Raw genomic sequence first — 18648 nt, forward strand, 5'->3', positions numbered from 1 at the left:
GCTGGAGGCCATTACCCTTAGCAAACTAACACAGGAACAGAAAATCAAATACTGCCTGTTCTCACTTATAAATAGGAGCTAAATTATGAGAACACATGAACACATAGAGGGGAACAACACACACTGGAGCCTATCAAAGGGTAGAGGGTGGAGGGTGAAAAGAGGTAGAGGATCAGGAAAAATAACTAACAGGTACTAGGCTTCATACCTGGCTGATGAAATAATCTGTATAACAAGCCCCCATGACACAGTTTACCTATATAACAAACCTGCACGTGTACCCCTGAACTTAAAAAAAGAAAGTTAAAAAAAAGAAAATATACTCAGTGGGTCCTCAAATAATGTTGTTTTGTTCAACATCATTTTGTTATAATATTGATAAGAAAAAAATCAAATCCCACCTGGGGCCACTGTCTTATGTGGAGTTCTCATGTTCTGCCCATATCTGGATAAGTTTTCTCCAGATCCTCCAGTTTCATCCCACATTTAAAAGATATGCACATTAGGTTCACTGGCAGGTCTAAGTTGTCCCAGTATGAGTGTCGTGTGTGTGTGTGAGTGTGTATGTGTGTGTGTGTGCGTGCGCATGCATGCACGCATGCACACATGTCCTGGTATGGAATGGCACCTGTCCAGAGTTGGTTCTTGCCTCTGCTCCCTAAGCTGCTAGAATAGGCTCTGACCAACCTCAATCCTGAACTGTAACAAGTGGGTTAGAAAATGAATGACTGAATGAATATAAATTAATGTAAAATCAAAATCTGTAAAATGCATGATAATCATATAATAGGGTTTGGCTCTGTGTCTGTACTCAAATCTCATGTGGAATTGGAATTCCCAGTGTTGGAGGAGGGGCCTGGTGGGAGGTGATTGAATCATGGGGGCGGACTTCCCCCTTGCTGTTCTCCTGATAGAGTTTTCACAATATCTGCCTGTTTGAAAGTGTGTAGCGCCTCTTGCTCGTTCTCTCTCTCCTGCTGGCCATGTGAATATGTGCTTGCTTCCCTTTTGCCATCTCCCACAATTGTAAGCTTCCTGAGGCCTTCCCAGAAGCAAAATCCTGAACAGCCTGCAGAACCATTAGCCAATTAAACCTCTTTTCTTTATAAATTACTCAGTCTCAGGTATGTCTTTATAGCACTGTGAGAACAGATGAATACATCATACAAATGCACAACAATAAACAACACAGTACGCAAGTGTTCAGTGAGCCCACCATATTTGTTATTGTTTGTTTTTGAATTGTGTGGTGGTAGGAAGTACTCCTTACAACTTTCACTTTGCAAACATTTATTCTTCGATTTAACCCACCACCACTATGACTGCCATCACTCACATTGAGTAAACAATTATCTTGTTTTTATTAAACTTTCTTAATTGTATATGTAAGCTCATTATTTATTTCACTGTTTAATACTGCAATTTGGGTCTTTATTGAGAAGTTTGGTGATATTTCTCTAATCACAAATATGTTATAAGAACTTAACTCTTGGCCGGGCGCGGTGGCTCAAGCCTGTAATCCCAGCACTTTGAGAGGCTGAGATGGGTGGATCACGAGGTCAGAAGATCGAGACCATCCTGGTCTACACGGTGAAACCCCGTCTCTACTAAAAAATACAAAAAACTAGCTGGGCGAGATGGCGGGCATCTGTAGTCCCAGCTACTCGGGAGGCTGAGGCAGGAGAATGGCGGGAACCCGGGAGGCGGAGCTTGCCGTGAGCTGAGATCTGGCCACTGCACTCCAGCCTGGGCGACACAGCGAGACTCCGTCTCAGAAAAAAAAAAAGAACTTAACTCTTGTTTATATCAATCAACCTATGGTAAAACTGATTCGTTATATGTCATTTCACTTAAAGTAGTGGTTTCCAAGAACCTATCAATGATATTAAGTAAGAACTTATTAATGTTTTTTAATGGTAAAGCAAAAAAAGAAGTCTAATGTTCTGTATTAACACAAAATGTAATAAAGTAAAAACAACAATAGTACATTGGTAAATGCAGCAGACTAGAGCCCAGCTAACTGGGTTTGAGTTGAGGCAGCAGATATTCTCCTTATCATGTTTTCTTCAACTGTAAAATGAATTAGTCTTAAGGAACTTGAAAATCTCTTTCGGCTCTAATAATCTATGAATCTTCTTAACACGAACCAGAAAGCTTGGAATAAAAGAACACACTTGAATAACATCACCCAAAAAGCCTGTTGAGTGTTTTTTAAATTTGACTATTACTAAAGTTTTTATATCTTAAGAAAAATCAAGTAATGTAGATGGCTGTGTCACTGATGTAATAATAGTTAAAACAAACATTTCACAGCTTCTCAGCCATTTAGTGCTTTTACATGATCCACCCAAATATCAATCTGGTATCTGAAACAATAATTTGAACATTTTCCATGTAATAAAACATCTTAAATGTTTTATAAAAAATCCTGGTACATGACATATAAAACATTCTTTCAAAATAATGCATACTTAATTTTAGTGGAATTTCTTAAAAACACTATTCTCTTTTTTTCCTTTAATTACTAGCAAATGATATATCTGGAAATAAAGGTGCTGTCTAGTGGCAACTGTAGAGACCCTGGAGTCAGAAGACATGAGTTTAAGTCTTCACTACCTTTAACTAAGAGTGTCTTTAGACCTATTATAAAAACAACTGAGTCTCAATTTTCCTGTATATAAAACATGAGGCTGGACATTCTCCAACCTTTTCACACTTAGGACTCCTTATGTTGTTTTTCTTCTATGCATACCATGCTTAAAGGATCTGTCTTTCAGACAGACTGCATTTATTAAGTAATCATAAATCATTTTTCCAAGACTGCCAACCTGAGATTCAGAATATCTTGAGGTCTGAATTCAAATAAAATTCTAACCCAAAGCAAAGCAATCTACTAAGAGTAACTGTATTATTTCCATTAGGTTGCTGAAATACTAATTATTCACCATTATTATATTGAGTCCAACAATACCACGCTGAGTATCTCAGTTCTGGATGATACATAAATTCCTAGCATTCTAATTGTTATATGTTATAAACTACTCAAAAGATCATTAATACAGTGGGGGAAAGAAGTGAAAATGTAATCTTTCATTTGCTCAAATACTGAGCACCAACAATGCCAGATACTGTGCTATATGCTTTGCTTTTTAAGATTTAAAAAAAAGGCCTGTAATCCCAGCACTTTGAGAGGCCGAGGCGGGCAGATCACCTCAGGTCAGGAGTTCGAGACTAGCCTGACCAACATGGAGAAACCCCATCTCTACTAAAAACACAAAATTAGCCAGGCGTGGTGGCACATGCCTGTAATCTCAGCTACTCGGGAGGCTGAGGCAGGAGAATCACTTGAACCCGTGAGGCGGAGGTTGTGGTGAGCCAAGATTGCACCATTGCACTCCAGCCTGGGCAATAAGAGCAAAATTCCATCTCAAAAGAAAACCACAAAAAACAAAGATTTAAAAAATTGATATTTTTTTCAAATAACACTTGTCTCTTATTTTTTATTTTTTGTTTTTTTAAATGAAGTCTCACTCACTCTGTGGCCCAGGCTGCAGTGGTACAATTTGTGCTCACTGCAACCTCCACCTCCCAGGTTCAAGCAATTCTCCTGCCTTGGCCTCCTGAGTAGTTGGAATTACAGGCATGTGCCACACCATGCCTGGTAAATTTTCGTATTTTTAGTAGAGATGGAGTTTCACCGTGTTGGCCAGGCTGATCTCAAACTCCTGACCTCAAGTAATCTGCCCACTTCAGCCCCCGAAGTGCTGGGATTACAGGCATCCCATCTTTTCTTATTTGCTGGGTTGGGGGGAGTGGGGAGTTGGGTGGGATGGTGGTGTTTATCTTATATATGGACTCGTCTTTCAAGAAGCAATTTCATCTTTAAAAACTACTGAAATCATCAATAATATCAAAAAGGGTACAACATAGTGAATAAATACTTTCTAAACAAATGGAAGAATGAATGATGCATTAACATTACACAAATAAGTTTTAGGGAAACTATCCACACTGCCTTCCTGAACCTTAATAGTTTTCAACCATATAGTTAGTTCCCTGTTGCTTCTTTTAGTGCTTCATAATTGATGCTCTGACTACTCTGACACCTCTTATTTCTGTTGCCAAGCAAGGAGATTTTTGTCTTTTCAATTACTTGTACTCCATGTAGTATGGTAAGAAGATTATAGACCAAGTACATTTTTATTCACATTTGTTTAAACACACATTGCTTTAAACTGACTCATGTTAAAACACAAGAAACACTCAATGATTAAGCTGGGTGCAGTGGCTCACGCCTATAATCTTAACACTTTGGGAAGCCAAGGCAGGATGACTTGAGGCCAGGAGTTTGAGACAAGCCTGAGCAACTCCGCAAGACTTTGTCTCTAGCGGGGGTGGGGGAGAAAAAAAGCTGGGTGTGGTGGCATGTGCCTGTAGAATTAGATACTTGAAGGGTTGAGGCAAGAGGATCCCTTGAGCCCAGGAGTTCAAGTCTGCAATGAGCTATGATCACGCCACTGCACAACTGACAAAAATTTGCAAACAGCGCGAGACCCTGTCTCAAAAAAAAAAAAAAAAGACAACGATTAAAACTGGCACATAATAGTTAGATGAACAGAGGAGAATAGAAAGTCTGGAATAATGCCAAGTTCCTAATCTTAGTATATGGTAAGAGTGAAGTCTCAATGCAGTGGGGAATAAAGTTGGGTCCATACCTTCAGTATAAATAACAGACGGATCAAGACTTCAACATTTCAAAAAATGAAACTATAAAAAGTTCCAGAAGATAATTTAAAAGAAATGTTTTGATTGGAGGTTCCAAGATGGCCAAATAGGAACAGCTCCAGTCTGCAGCTTCCAGCGTAAGTGATGCGGAAGACAGGTGATTTCTGCATTTCCAACTGAGGTACCGGATTCATCTCACTGGGGCTTGTCAGACAGTGGGTACAGCCCACGGAGGAGGGCGGTGCATCATCTCACCCAGGAAGCACAAGGGGTCAGGGAATTCCCTTTCCTAGCAAAGGGAAACTGTGACAGACGGTACCTGGAAAATCAGGACACTCCCACCCTAATACTGCGCTTTTCCAAGTCTTAGCAAACGGCTCACTAGGAGATTATATCCTGTGCCTGGCTCGGAGGGTCCCATGCCCACGGAGCCTCGCTCACTGCTAGCAGAGCAGTCTGAGATCAAACTGCAAGGTGGCAGTGAGGCTGGGGGAGGAGCGTTTGCCACTGCTGAGGCTTGAAAAAAAACAAAGCAGCCAGGAAGTTTGACCTGGGCGGAGCCCACTGCAGCTCAAGGAGGCCAGCCTGCCTCTGTAGACTCCACCTCTTGGGGCAGGGCACAGCTAAACAAAAGGCAGCAGAAACTTCTGCAGACTTAAACGTCCCCATCTGATAGCTTTAAAGAGAGTACTGGTTCTCCCAGCACAGAGTTTGAGATCTGAGAATGGACAGACTGCCTCCTCAAGTGGATCCCTGACCCTTGAGGAGCCTAACTGGGAAATACCTCCCAGTAAGGGCCGACTGACACCTCATACATCCGGGTGCCCCCTGAGACGAAGGTTCCAGAGGAAGGATCAGGCAGCAACACTTCTGCAATATTTGCTATTCTGCTGACTCTGCTGGTGATACCAAGGCAAACAGGGTCTGGAGTAGACCTCCAGCAAACTCCAAAAACCTGCAGCTGAGGGTCCTGACTGTTGGAAGGAAAACTAACAAACAGAAAGGACATCCACACCAAAACTCCACCTGTACGTCACCATGATCAAAGACCAAAGGTAGATAAAACCAAAGATGGGGAGAAACCAGAGCAGAAAAGCTGAAAATTCTAAAAATCAGAACGTCTCTTCTCCTCCAAAGGAATGCAGCTCCTGGCCAGCAATGGAACAAAGCTGGACAGAGAATGACTTTGACGAGCTGACAGAAGGCAGCTTCAGATGATCAGTAACAACAAACTTCTCCGAGGTAAAGGAGAATGTTCGAACTCATCGCAAAGAAGCTAAAAACCTTGAAAAAACATTAGACGAATGGCTAACTAGAATGAACACTGTAGAGAACACCTTAAATGATTTGATGGAGCTGGAAACCATGGCACAAGAACTATGTGATACATGCATGAGTTTCAGTAGCTGATTTGATCAAGTGGAAGAAAGGGTATCAGTGATTGAAGATCAAATGAATGAAATGAAGTGAGAAGAGAAGTTTAGAGAAAAAAGAGTAAAAAGAAATGAACAAAGCCTCCAAGAAATATGGGACTATGAGAAAAGACAAAATCTACGTCTGATTGGTGTACCTGAAAGTAACAGGGAGAATGGAACCAAGTTGGAAAACACTCTGCAGGATATTATCCAGGAGAACTTCCCTAACCTAGCAAGACAGGCCAACATTCAAATTCAGGAAATACAGAGAACACCCCAAAGATACTCCTTGAGAAGAGGAACTCTAAGACACATAATTGTCAGATTCACCAAAGTTGAAATGAAGGAAAAAATGTAAAGGGCAGCCAGAGAGAAAGGTCGGGTTACCCAGAAATGGAAGCCCACCAGACTGACAGTAGATCTCTCGGCAGAAATTCTCCAACCCAGAAGAGAGTGGAGGCCAATATTCAGCATTCTTAAAGAAAATAATTTTCAACCCAGAATTTCATATCCAGCCAAACTAGGCTTCATAAGTGAAGGAGAAATAAAATCCTTTACAAACAAATGCTGAGAGACTTTGTCACCAACAGGCCTGCCTTACAAGAGCTCCTGAAGGAAGCACTAAACACAGAAAGGAACAACTGGTACCAGCCATGGCAAAAACATGCCAAATTGTAAAGACCATCAATACTAGAAGAAACTGTATCAACTAATGAGCAAAATAACCAGCTAACATCATAATGAGAGGATCAAATTCACACAAAACAATATTAACCTTAAATGTAAATGGACTAAATGCTCCAATTCAAAGACACAGACTGGCAAATTGGATAAAGAGTGAAGACCCATCATTGTGCTGTATTCAGGAGACCCATCTCACATACAGAGACACACATAAGCCCAAAACAAAAGGATGGAGGAAGATCTACCAAGCAAATGGAAAAAAAAAAAAAAAAAAAAAGCAGGGGTTGCAATCCTAGTCTCTGATAAAACAGACTTAAACCAACAAAGATCAAAAGAGACAAAGAAGGCCAATACATAAAGGTAAAGGGATCAATTCAACAAGACGAGCTAACTATCCTAAATATATGTGCATCCAATACAGGAGCACCCAGATTCATAAAGCAATCCCTTAGAGACCTACAAAGAGACTCAGACTCCCACACAATAATAATGGGAGACTTTAACACCCCACTGTACACATTAGACCGATGAACGAGATAGAAAGTTAACAAGGATATCCAGGACTTGGACTCAGCTCTGCATCAAACAGACCTAATAGACATCTACAGAACTCTCCACCCCAAATCAACAGAATATACATTCTTCTCAGCACCACATCACACTTATTCCAAAATTGACCACATAGTTGGAAGTAAAGCACTCCTCAGCAAATGCAAAAGAACAGAAATTATAACAAACTGTCTCTCAGACCACAGTGCAATCAAAGTAGAACTCAGGATTAAGAAACTCACTCAAAACCACTCAACCACATGGAAACTGAACAACCTGCTCCTGAATGACTACTGGGTACATAACAAAATGAAGGCAGAAATAAAGATGTTCTTTGAAACCAATGAGAACAAAGACACAACATACCAGAATCTCTGGGACACATTTAAAGCAGTGTGTAGAGGGAAATTTATAGCACTAAATGCCCACAAGAGAAAGCAGGAAAGATCTAAAATTGACACTCTAACATCACAATTAAAAGAACTAGAGAGGCAAGAGCAAACACATTCAAAAGCTAGCAGAAGGCAAGAAATAACTAAGATCAGAGCAGAACTGAAGGAGATAGAGACACAAAAAACCCTCCAAAAAATCAATGAATCCAGGAGTTGGTTTTTTGAAAAGATCAAGAAAATTGACAGACCGCTAGAAAGACTAATAAAGAAGAAAAGAGAGAGGAATCAAATAGACGCAACAAAAAATGATAAAGGGGATATCACCACCGACCCCACAGAAATACAAACTACCATCAGAGAATACTATAAATACCTCTATGCAAATCAACTAGAAAATCTAGAAGAAATGGATAATTTCCTGGACACTTACACTCTTCCAAGACTAAACCAGGAAGAAGTTGAAACCCTGAATAGACCAACAGCAGGCTCTGAAATTGAGGCAATAATTAACAGCCTACCCACCAAAAAATGTCCAGGACCAGATGGATTCACAGCTGAATTCTACCAGAGGTACAAGGAGGAGCTGGTACCATTCCTTCGGAAACTATTCCAATCAATAGAAAAAGAGGGAATCCTCCCTAACTCATTTTATGAGGCCAACATCATCCTGATACCAAAGCCTGGCAGAGACACAACAAAAAAAGAGAATTTTAGACCAATATCCCTGATGAACATCGATGCAAAAATCCTCAATAAAATACTGGCAAACCGGATTCAGCAGCACATCAAAAAGTTTATCCACCATGATCAAGTGGGCTTCATCCCTGGGATGCAAGGCTGGTTCAACATTCACAAATCAATAAACGTAATCCAGCATATAAACAAAACCAAAGACAAGAACCACATGATTATCTCAATAGATGCAGAAAAGGCTTTTGACAAAATTCAACAGCCCTTCATGCTAAAAACGCTCAATAAATTCGGTATGGATGGAACGTACCTCAAAGTAATAAGAGCTATTTATGACAAACCCACAGCTAATATCATACTGAATGGGCAAAAACTGGAAAAATTCCCTTTGAAAACTGGCACAAGACAGGGATGCCCTCTCTCACCACTCCTATTCAACAGAGTGTTGGAAGTTCTGGCTAGGGCAATCAGGCAAGAGAAAGAAATAAAGGGTATTCAATTAGGAAAAGAAGAAGTCAAATTGTCCCTGTTTGCAGATGACATGATTGTATATTTAGAAAACCCCATTGTCTCAGCCCAAAATCTCCTTAAGCTGATAAGAAACTTCAGCAAAGTCTCAGGATACAAAATGAATGTGCAAAAATCACAAGCATTCTTATACACCAGTAACAGACAAACAGAGAGCCAAATCATGAATGAACTTCCATTCACAATTGCTTCAAAGAGAATAAAATACCTAGGAATCCAACTTACAAGGGATGTAAAGGACCTCTTCAAGGAGAACTACAAACCACTGCTCAGTGAAATAAAAGAGGATACAAACAAATGGAAGAACATACCATGCTCATGGATAGGAAGAATCAATATTGTGAAAATGGCCATACTGCCCAAGGTTATTTATAGATTCAATGCCATCCCCATCAAGCTACCAATGACTTTCTTCACAGAATTGGAAAAAACTGCTTTAAAGTTCATATGGAACCAAAAAAGAGCCCGCATTGCCAAGACAATCCTAAGTCAAAAGGACAAAGCTGGAGGCGTCACACTACCTGACTTCAAACTATACTACAAGGCTACAGTAACCAAAACAGCATGGTACTGGTACCAAAACAGAGATATAGACCAATGGAACAGAACAGAGTCCTCAGAAATAGTACCACACATCTACAACCATCTGATCTTTGACAAACCTGAGAGAAACAAGAAATGGGGAAAGGATTCCCTATTTAATAAATGGCGCTGGGAAAATTGGCTAGCCATAAGTAGAAAGCTGAAACTGGATCCTTTCCTTACTTCTTATACGAAGATTAATTCAAGATGGATTAGAGACTTAAATGTTAGACCTAATACCATAAAAACCCTAGAAGAAAACCTAGGTAGTACCATTCAGGACATAGGCATGGGCAAGGACTTCATGTCTAAAACACCAAAAGCAACGGCAGCAAAAGCCAAAATTGACAAATGGGATCTCATTAAACTAAAGAGCTTCTGCACAGCAAAAGAAACTACCATCAGAGTGAACAGGCAACCTACAGAATGGGAGAAAATTTTTGCAATCTACTCATCTGACAAAGGGCTAATATCCAGAATCTACAAAGAACTCAAACAAATATCCAAGAAAAAAACAAACAATCCCATCAGAAAGTGGGCAAAGGATATGAACAGACATTTCTCAAAAGAAGACATTCATACAGCCAACAGACACATGAAAAAATGCTCATCATCACTTGCCATCAGAGAAATGCAAATCAAAACCACAATGAGATACCATCTCACACCAGTTAGAATGGCAATCATTAAGAAGTCAGGAAACAACAGGTGTTGGAGAGGATGTGGAGAAATAGGAACACTTTTACACTGTTGGTGGCATTGTAAACTAGTTCAACCATTATGAAAAACAGTATGGCAATTCCTCAAGGATCTAGAACTAGATGTATCATATGATCCAGCCATTCCACTACTGGGTATATACCCAAAGGATTATAAATCATGCTGCTATAAAGACACATGCACACGTATGTTTATTTCGGCACTATTCACAATAGCAAAGACTTGGAATCAACCCAAATGTCCATCTGTGACAGACTGGATTAAGAAAATGTAGCACATATACACCACGGAATACTATGCAGCCATAAAAAAGGATGAGTTTGCATCATTTGTAGGGACATGGATGCAGCTGGAAACCATCATTCTTAGCAAACTATCACAAGAACAGAAAACCAAACACCGCATGTTCTCACTCATAGGTGGGAACTGAACAATGAGATCACTTGGACTCGTGAAGGGGAACATCACGCACTGGGGCCTATCATGGGGACGGGGGAGGGGGGAGGGATTGCATTGGTAGTTATACCTGATATAAATGATGAATTGATGGGTGCTGACAAGTTGACAGGTGCAGCAGACCAACATGGCACAAGTATACACACGTAACAAACCTGCACGTTATGCACATGTACCCTAGAACTTAAAGTATAATTAAAAAAATAAAAAATAAAAAATAAAAAAAAGAAAAAAAAGAAAAGGGGAAGAGTTTAAAGATACTGATGAGAAGGAATGAGTTCCAAAATGGAGAGGGTAATTATTCTTGAACAGATTATAAATCCTTCACTGAACTAAAAGGAAAACATAGGTTAGTTAATATTGGTAGGTAGAGAGAAATGTCTTGAATTTCAAAGATAAAGTAGAAAGGAAAAGCAAAACTAATTGTGAGAAATGAAGGGAGTAGTGAAAATCTGAAGTTTGAGGAAAGGTGAAAATTTGGGAGAGTATCTAAGGGAATAGATAGGAAGCTAACTAGAGATAACTAGATAGGGACCCCATGGACCTACAGTGCTGCTGATTCTGCGTGTCTGTGTGGTCTTTTTTGGAACAGCTCAAAGGCTAGGTATAAAAACAGTAATGTAGATTTGCAAGATGACTAGGATAGAAAAACAAAGAGTAATACATGAATGACAAAAGTAATCCATAGAGTCTGAGGCTTGAGTCCGGAAGGGAGTAAAAGCACGAAGGGCAGGGAGACTTAAGAAAATGTAGTAGGAATCACAAATGAGTCTAAAAAGCAGCTGAGAAGAAGGGAGCGAGAGAAAAAGAAGGATAAGACATCACAGTAATAGAATAGAATGTTGGCTGAAATTTCGTAAGTACAGTGTAGCCATGGGTATGAGTTCAACATGGAGTGGAATGAAGGGACACTGGAGTTGAGAAAGGCACGCTGATGCATAACGAATTATCGAAAGGGCTGACTCGTCAAATTACCAAAAATGATTCCAGATCTAAGTATGTTAAGATCCAAGAGGAGAATCTTTTCCCAAACATAATCATGTCACAAACATTTGTCAATGTCTTTTATTCTCCTGGGATAACCAGGAGGTCATTATATTAAAGAAGAATAGATGGTATCACAGCTTGGATGATACAAGCCTCAAATAAAGTGGTTTTATATGACAGTGGAGGAGTAATGATTGCAATTAGAAATAGAAAGCAAGAGGACTACTTTCCTTACTTTAGGTGGTACTTAGTAAATGAGGAACTGAGCTTCTACAGCAGGTATTAGCAAGACATGGCCTGTGAGATTTGGCTACTGCTGTTTTTGAATTAATAAAGTTTGTTTGAAACACACACACACAAAATAAATAAATAAATAAATAAATAAATAAATAAATAAAAAGGGTAGAACAACATGTCCAAAAGGCTAGGGGACTGAATAATATATATTCGAATTTGTGTGTGTGTGTATATATATGTGTGTATAAAATGTATATACATTATATATATAAATTCTGAGACAATACACACACACACAAAAAATCGTTAAGTTACTTACTTGAGGGTCAGTGTGGCCACTGCACTAATGAGGACAAAAAATACGGAAAGCTTTTTGCATTTTTAGTTTTTCCCCATTCAAAACCCAAGTAAAAATAGAAAACGAAAAATAAAATTAATGAAATAGTGGAATTTGAACTAAACTTCAACTAAATTCATTATCAAAAAAGAAATTGAAAGTAAAAAAGGATAAAAGATTTCTACTTGTTACAGCATGGGAAATTAGATACTTTGAAGGGCTCTCCCACTATGAAACAACTGGTATTTCTTGTAAATTTGAACTTACATATATCATATTCCATTCCCAGAAACTCTTATACATGTGCACCACTAGAAATGTTCAAAAATGTTCATAATATTGTTTATAATCACAAAATCCTGAAAATATTCCAACTGTGGACCAACAGACGAACAGATAAATCATTACAGGATATTCACATAGTGGATGAAATACTTTATGTAACAAAATAAAATAATAATAAATTGCAATCTTAAATAGAGGGGACGGGGGTGAGGGGGGCGCAGAATTCCAGAGGACAATACACCATATGATGCTATTTTTCTAAAGTTTAAAAAAAAAAAAGCAAAATTAAATAAATACTGATAAGGACTCAAATTTATTTGATGAAATTATGAGGAATAAAGGGTGGGGCGACTACACATAAAATCCAGAGATAGTGGTTACTTCTGCTAGGGGAAGCATAGCCAATGGGGGATATGAAAGAGGAAAACGAAGATGAAGGTATAGTAATGTCTAGTTCTTAAATTGGGCGGTGGGTTCATGGGTGTTTATTATCTTGCTTCATAACTTATATAAGTGTTAAATACGTTATGCATCAAACATTGCCTATTTTTCTTTAAAAATAATAGCAGTTAATGTTTCTTCACAAATTGTAATACACTTTAAGATTTTATAAAACTCCATCTTTCTAGACAAACTGAATGAGTAATTAGGAGCATTACCTTTGTTTTCTCCTTGTTTATTGTACAGTTTCTTTGCTAACAGAGAAAAGCAATTAACTAGTTCTTAATACTTCGACTTTGAATTTCTGCAAGATGTTTATCTGTTATCATTACGGTCTGCTCCTAATTTTGAAAATACTAATTTTAAACACATTTTGATCCCCATATACCTCTTAGAATACACAGTACATATTCTAAATTCCAGCATGCATTTTGGAAACTGAAATTTCATTCAGACTCTGGAAAACTATGTTTCTTCTTATGTTCAGAAAAGTTTCCTCAAGACTTCAGTATACAGATAATTCTGCTTCCCTAGCTGTTAAAACATAAAATTTATCGCTAGGTGTGGTGGCTGATGCCTGTAATCCCAACACTTTGGGAGGCCAAGGTGGGTGGATCATGAGGTCAGGAGATTGAGACCATCCTGGCTAACACAATGAAATCCTATCTCTACTAAAAACACAAAAAATTAGCCTGGTGTGGTGGAGGGCACCTGTAGTCGCAGCTACTGGGGAGGCTGAGGCAGGAGAATGGCACGAACCCGGGAGGCAGAGCTTGCAGTGAACTGAGATGGTGCCACTGCACTCCAGCCTGGGCGACAGAGCGAGACTCCATCTCAAAAAAAAAAAGAAAGAAATGGGCCTACACTCTGTATACTCATGGCTAATTCCCTTCAGAATGGCAATAAGTCAGACTCCTGTCAGCGGCATGTGACAGTCTGTTTCCCCAACAGTTGGAAGTATCATTTTTAAATCCCTGACAATTTGCGTGGATCAGAAATTTCATAACACTTATCTTTAATCTGCATTTTCCTGATTGCTAAACACTTTTTCATGATTTCTTATCTGCTCTTTTTAATTGTCTTCTTAAGACCTCTGGCTATTGGGATGTTTGCCTTTTTAAAAAAAATTGACTTTTATATGTTCTTTGCATATATTCTATTTGTTGCTATGCTGCAATTTATGCTGTCATTTGCCTTTTTATTTTCTTATGCTGCTCCTTGAACTTGTTTTTAGCATTTATGTATATAAATCCATCTTTTTTACTTTATGGTTTCATTCTTTGTTCTTATGCTTAAAAACACTATCATGTTGCAATGAAAAAATGCATCCTAAAAATGCTCATTTAAAAAAAAAGTATCTGATATCTTTTTATGTGTAAAAATGAGTCAAGCAAGTTTAAAAAATCATAACAATTTAAATTCATTAAATCTTTCCTGAGAATATTTCAGAAAGACATGTTATCTGTGCTAATCTGATTAAAAACTTACTTTCTAATTTCAGATTATTTTTCCTTTAAATCAATGGACCTTTAAAGACAGACTCAACTGGTATGACTAAAACAGAGGCAAGCTTAACACTACCTCTAATCTTCCTTCCTAGATTCAGTAGGCAAGAAAGGAGAATTCTTGTCAATGTAATTTTTTAAAGACTATAGCTTCTCACCACTCAGGTAGGTCTAAAACACAGCCATCAATGTAAAAGAAGGATGATATCATTCTGAAATACTTGGATCTTTCCTCCTGTGTTCAGGGGAGAAGGAGCAATTCTATCTGCAGTCTCAAATGGACAGCAATGAGAATGTGTATGTTCCCATTGCTCCCAATTGCTTCAGATAGGCCTCTATTTACGGGACCTTTGTTTGAAAGCAATCAGGTATTCAGGGACTGGGATGCCCAGTACAAGTAACCCACCAATCCTTCTAAATAAGACCACTAAAAGCTGGCTACATTCTTACATTTCTAATACATTATTTATGTCGAAATAAATAATTAAGTTGGATCACTCGGCTTTATATTTACATCCAATTGGCTTCAACTGTTTTGTCTCACTACAAAGTGGTTTCTACTATGGGAACCCCAAAGGGAATTTGTTCAGGGAATGCTCTCAAAAAACTATTAAAGAAAGTATATATCAATCTATTACCTTAAAAGTCCAACACTTATACACCACCCTTCTATCCCCCACTCCCCAGCCCCAACAAAAAAATAATAAACACTAGAGGTTCTAAATATAGTACACAGCATTCAGGAAACCAGTAGGCAATCTACCCAATGTCATATCACTGGGACAGGGTAGCCTCCTGGTTTCAGGACGTTCAGTGTTTAATAATACAGGCATACGAAACAAAAGTGACAAAAATCTTGGTGAGTCAACTAAGATCCTAAAGAGGTCAATAAGAATGCTATCCCATCCCACAAGTCTTTGGTCATCTCTAATGAACTTAGAAGTGCCAGCATATTTCACAGGGGCTAAATAAAACTTTTTAAAAGGTTAACGGAAAAATATTTATGTGAAAAATGCTCCGGATAATCTTTTAGTGGGTGGATTCGGCACATACCAGTGAATACCTTTGAGCTTAGTCCAATCTTGAATTAAGCTACAGTTCACCTTTAAGAAACTATGAACCTGCTTTTAAGTAAAAGCCTGTATTAATAAGAAACATGGAATGTGAATACAAAAAGAGATATTATCAGCTGAACTGTATCTAAATATTTTACAAAGTTTTCCAAGAGCCGTCAGTAGATCTTTAAAATTCATGATTTTTTTTTTAAAAGTTAGTCATTCATCTGTAAAAATCTAGTTTTTTATGTGTATACCAAGCACAAAACTGCCCCATGCTAAACTTAACATAAACCTCACATTACAGAGTTATGTGTCCCTATACTTCAACATAACTATTACAGTGATTCAAAGGACAAAAACACACTTAGAATAGTCTACCTTCTGCTGCATTTCAGTGCAATGAAGAAAGCCTGAGCAGCACCCAAAAATTAGGTCCATATTTTAAATCTGCAGGCAATCAAGCAAGGAAAATAAATTGAGAAACCAGGCTATGTAATCACAATCACTTGCAAAACCATTTAAACTATTTTCTACTTGTAATTGTTAGCAGTTTCCTATGACTGTAGTCTTTTAAAAAATATCTTCCACTTCAAAAATTAAATGCACATGTACATTAATGTTTTTTGTCTACTTATAGTTAGGTGCTAGCTATGCCAGATTAAAATTCCTTCTTTCCCCTTTCCAATTCTGCATTCCCTTCTTTTCATTTTTGTACATTATGGTTCCAAGCTAATTTCGTATTATTTATCCAAATAATGGGTGGCTAAAAATTTGATCTTTAAAACTACAATTTTGAAGCAATGTAGAGTTTAACAACACAAACAAACAAAAAACCACAGTGAGCTTGCCATTTCATGATGATAGTGTTTTTCACAAAGTAATATGTTACCTTTTCAGGTGTTATTCAAGGATGGTTAATCATTTTATAAATGTTACATAATTAAAGATTCTCAACATTATAAATTAGTATGCATAACTCTTCACAGAGGAAATTGAATAATAAGATGTAAATTGAGTTGTTCAAGGTCAGACAGTATGTCAGTGAGGCTGCCAGCACTGGCAATCTCAAATTCCTGTCTTCCCCCACATGTGCCATGTTCTAACCTTTGCCTGCAAAATGCTAACTCTGGTATTCTTCACAGGACAGAAATCATTTAGAATACAATTTCAAACTTAAGAAACTGATTAAGAAGTTAACCTAAATATTACCATAATATATGAATTTGAATTAATTTTCAGCTAACTGGTCCATCATCTGAATGATCAATTCCTAAGCACAGCCCAACTTCTTCCTAACGTTGTATTTAAGTGCCATTTAAGGGGACTCAGGTTTCACTTGTGAGAACTAACCCTTGGGGAATGAAACAGCTACTTTTCAGAGCTGGGCTGCCCTTATCCTCTATGGTAACCTGAGGAAGGGACAATCCAGTGTTCATTCGAAGAACTCTTAGAGCAGCTTCCTCATCTCCTTACAGCTGGGAAGGGATAACAGAACATTTTTATTTCAAAGGCTTAATCTGAACCATTGTAGACCAGGAATTCCTAAAGCATTAACCGTCCGGTTAAGTTTTAAGCTGGCTTCAAATAGTTTTCTCACTTCTAACTTTATGTCTCAAGCAAACCCGTTATGCATTCTTACATATTTCTGATCACTTAAACTGGCCTCTTTGTGATAATCCTTCCCATATCTGCACAGGAAAGAAGTATCTCCCACTTGTCATCCCATGAGATGTATCCCTTAGCAAGTTAAAAAAAAAAAAAACACATAAAACTAGGGGCCAAAACATCACTGTTTAATGATGGAGCTTGCAGGTTATCTATAAAGAGATTTCATGTTAAAATTGTCAAGTTAATAACTAATTGAAATACATAATGTTTATATTCTTTGAAAACATATTCAGTGCCAAAATGTAATTACTCAATAATAAGCTATATATTCTTGGTCACCATATGTATGCACAAAACATCTGACAGACAAAAGTATAAGAATGGAATTTCTGGCAAGCCTACAAAGAATAGTATCATTTCTATAAAAGAAAAGAGGGAGGAGGCATGGAAGGAAATCAACATTCATTAAGTGCTTACTAGGAAACAGGTACTGTGCTAAGTACTTTACATAAAACTGCAATCAATTTCATGTTGATTACATTCCGTCACCAAATCATTATAAACCAATATATTCAAACATCAAATGAACTGAACACAAACTCTAGGAACCCTGAACTGATTCCATTTTTTCCTTCGGCTATGTGCTAAGGCCATCATATTTATCACCACTATTTATATAGGCCAAGGGCTTCGAAGCACATTAATTTAAATTATTCCCAGAAAGCAACCCCAAAATGCCATTACCTCACTGAAATATTCTTTTCAAGAGGCTAGTTTTGATAATCCAAGAATTCAATTCTTATGAGCATATTTTGATAAGAATTTGTTACTAATTTCATTATACATCAACAGATGAGCCTCTAATATCAAAGATTAAAACCATGGATTACAATAATTCACAGATTTAAGCTTTTTCAGGGTCCAGAGGTTATAAAGAAGACAGATAGGGTGGAAATGGGATAGACTGGGTGTTTTCACTAGCCAAATGTTTTGATTCACTGATTTACAGTAAAATGGTCACTTCAGTGAAATAGATGCTTTTCAAGAAGTGAGGGAGAGAATTAAGGAAAAATGTCTAAATGTCTAATGCAAAATATCTTGATCACATACATTTGAAAAAAATCTGTAAACTGAAATTGTTTTTTAAGTGTTTGACAATACTGTAAGTGGAACAAAATTAACCAATTTTATTCTTACATTTCTGACATTTCACTTAGTGACTTTAATAAAATATTAAACTTTTAATGACTCAGCAAAACACAAAAAATGCTTAGGCAATGTTAAGTGAAAACACAATAAAATTTTATGCGTATCATAATTATATATAAATTTGGGTGCATACAAAAATAATTGGGAACTTTGAAAGTTGATTTGATAGCATAATCAGCTTACAGATAATTACTTATTTTTCTTATGAAAATTATTTTTGTATTATTTTTTATATTTCTA

General features: G+C 37.6%; 1 protein-coding gene across 14 annotated transcripts in view; it reads right to left on the bottom strand.

Annotated features, from left to right (window-relative positions):
• Positions 1-18648, bottom strand: part of STAU2 (staufen double-stranded RNA binding protein 2) — a 348991-nt gene that overhangs the window by 151848 nt on the left and 178495 nt on the right. The window lies entirely within an intron of this gene.

Source organism: Rhinopithecus roxellana, chromosome 9 (assembly GCF_007565055.1).
Source record: "Rhinopithecus roxellana isolate Shanxi Qingling chromosome 9, ASM756505v1, whole genome shotgun sequence".
Taxonomy (NCBI): domain Eukaryota; kingdom Metazoa; phylum Chordata; class Mammalia; order Primates; family Cercopithecidae; genus Rhinopithecus; species Rhinopithecus roxellana.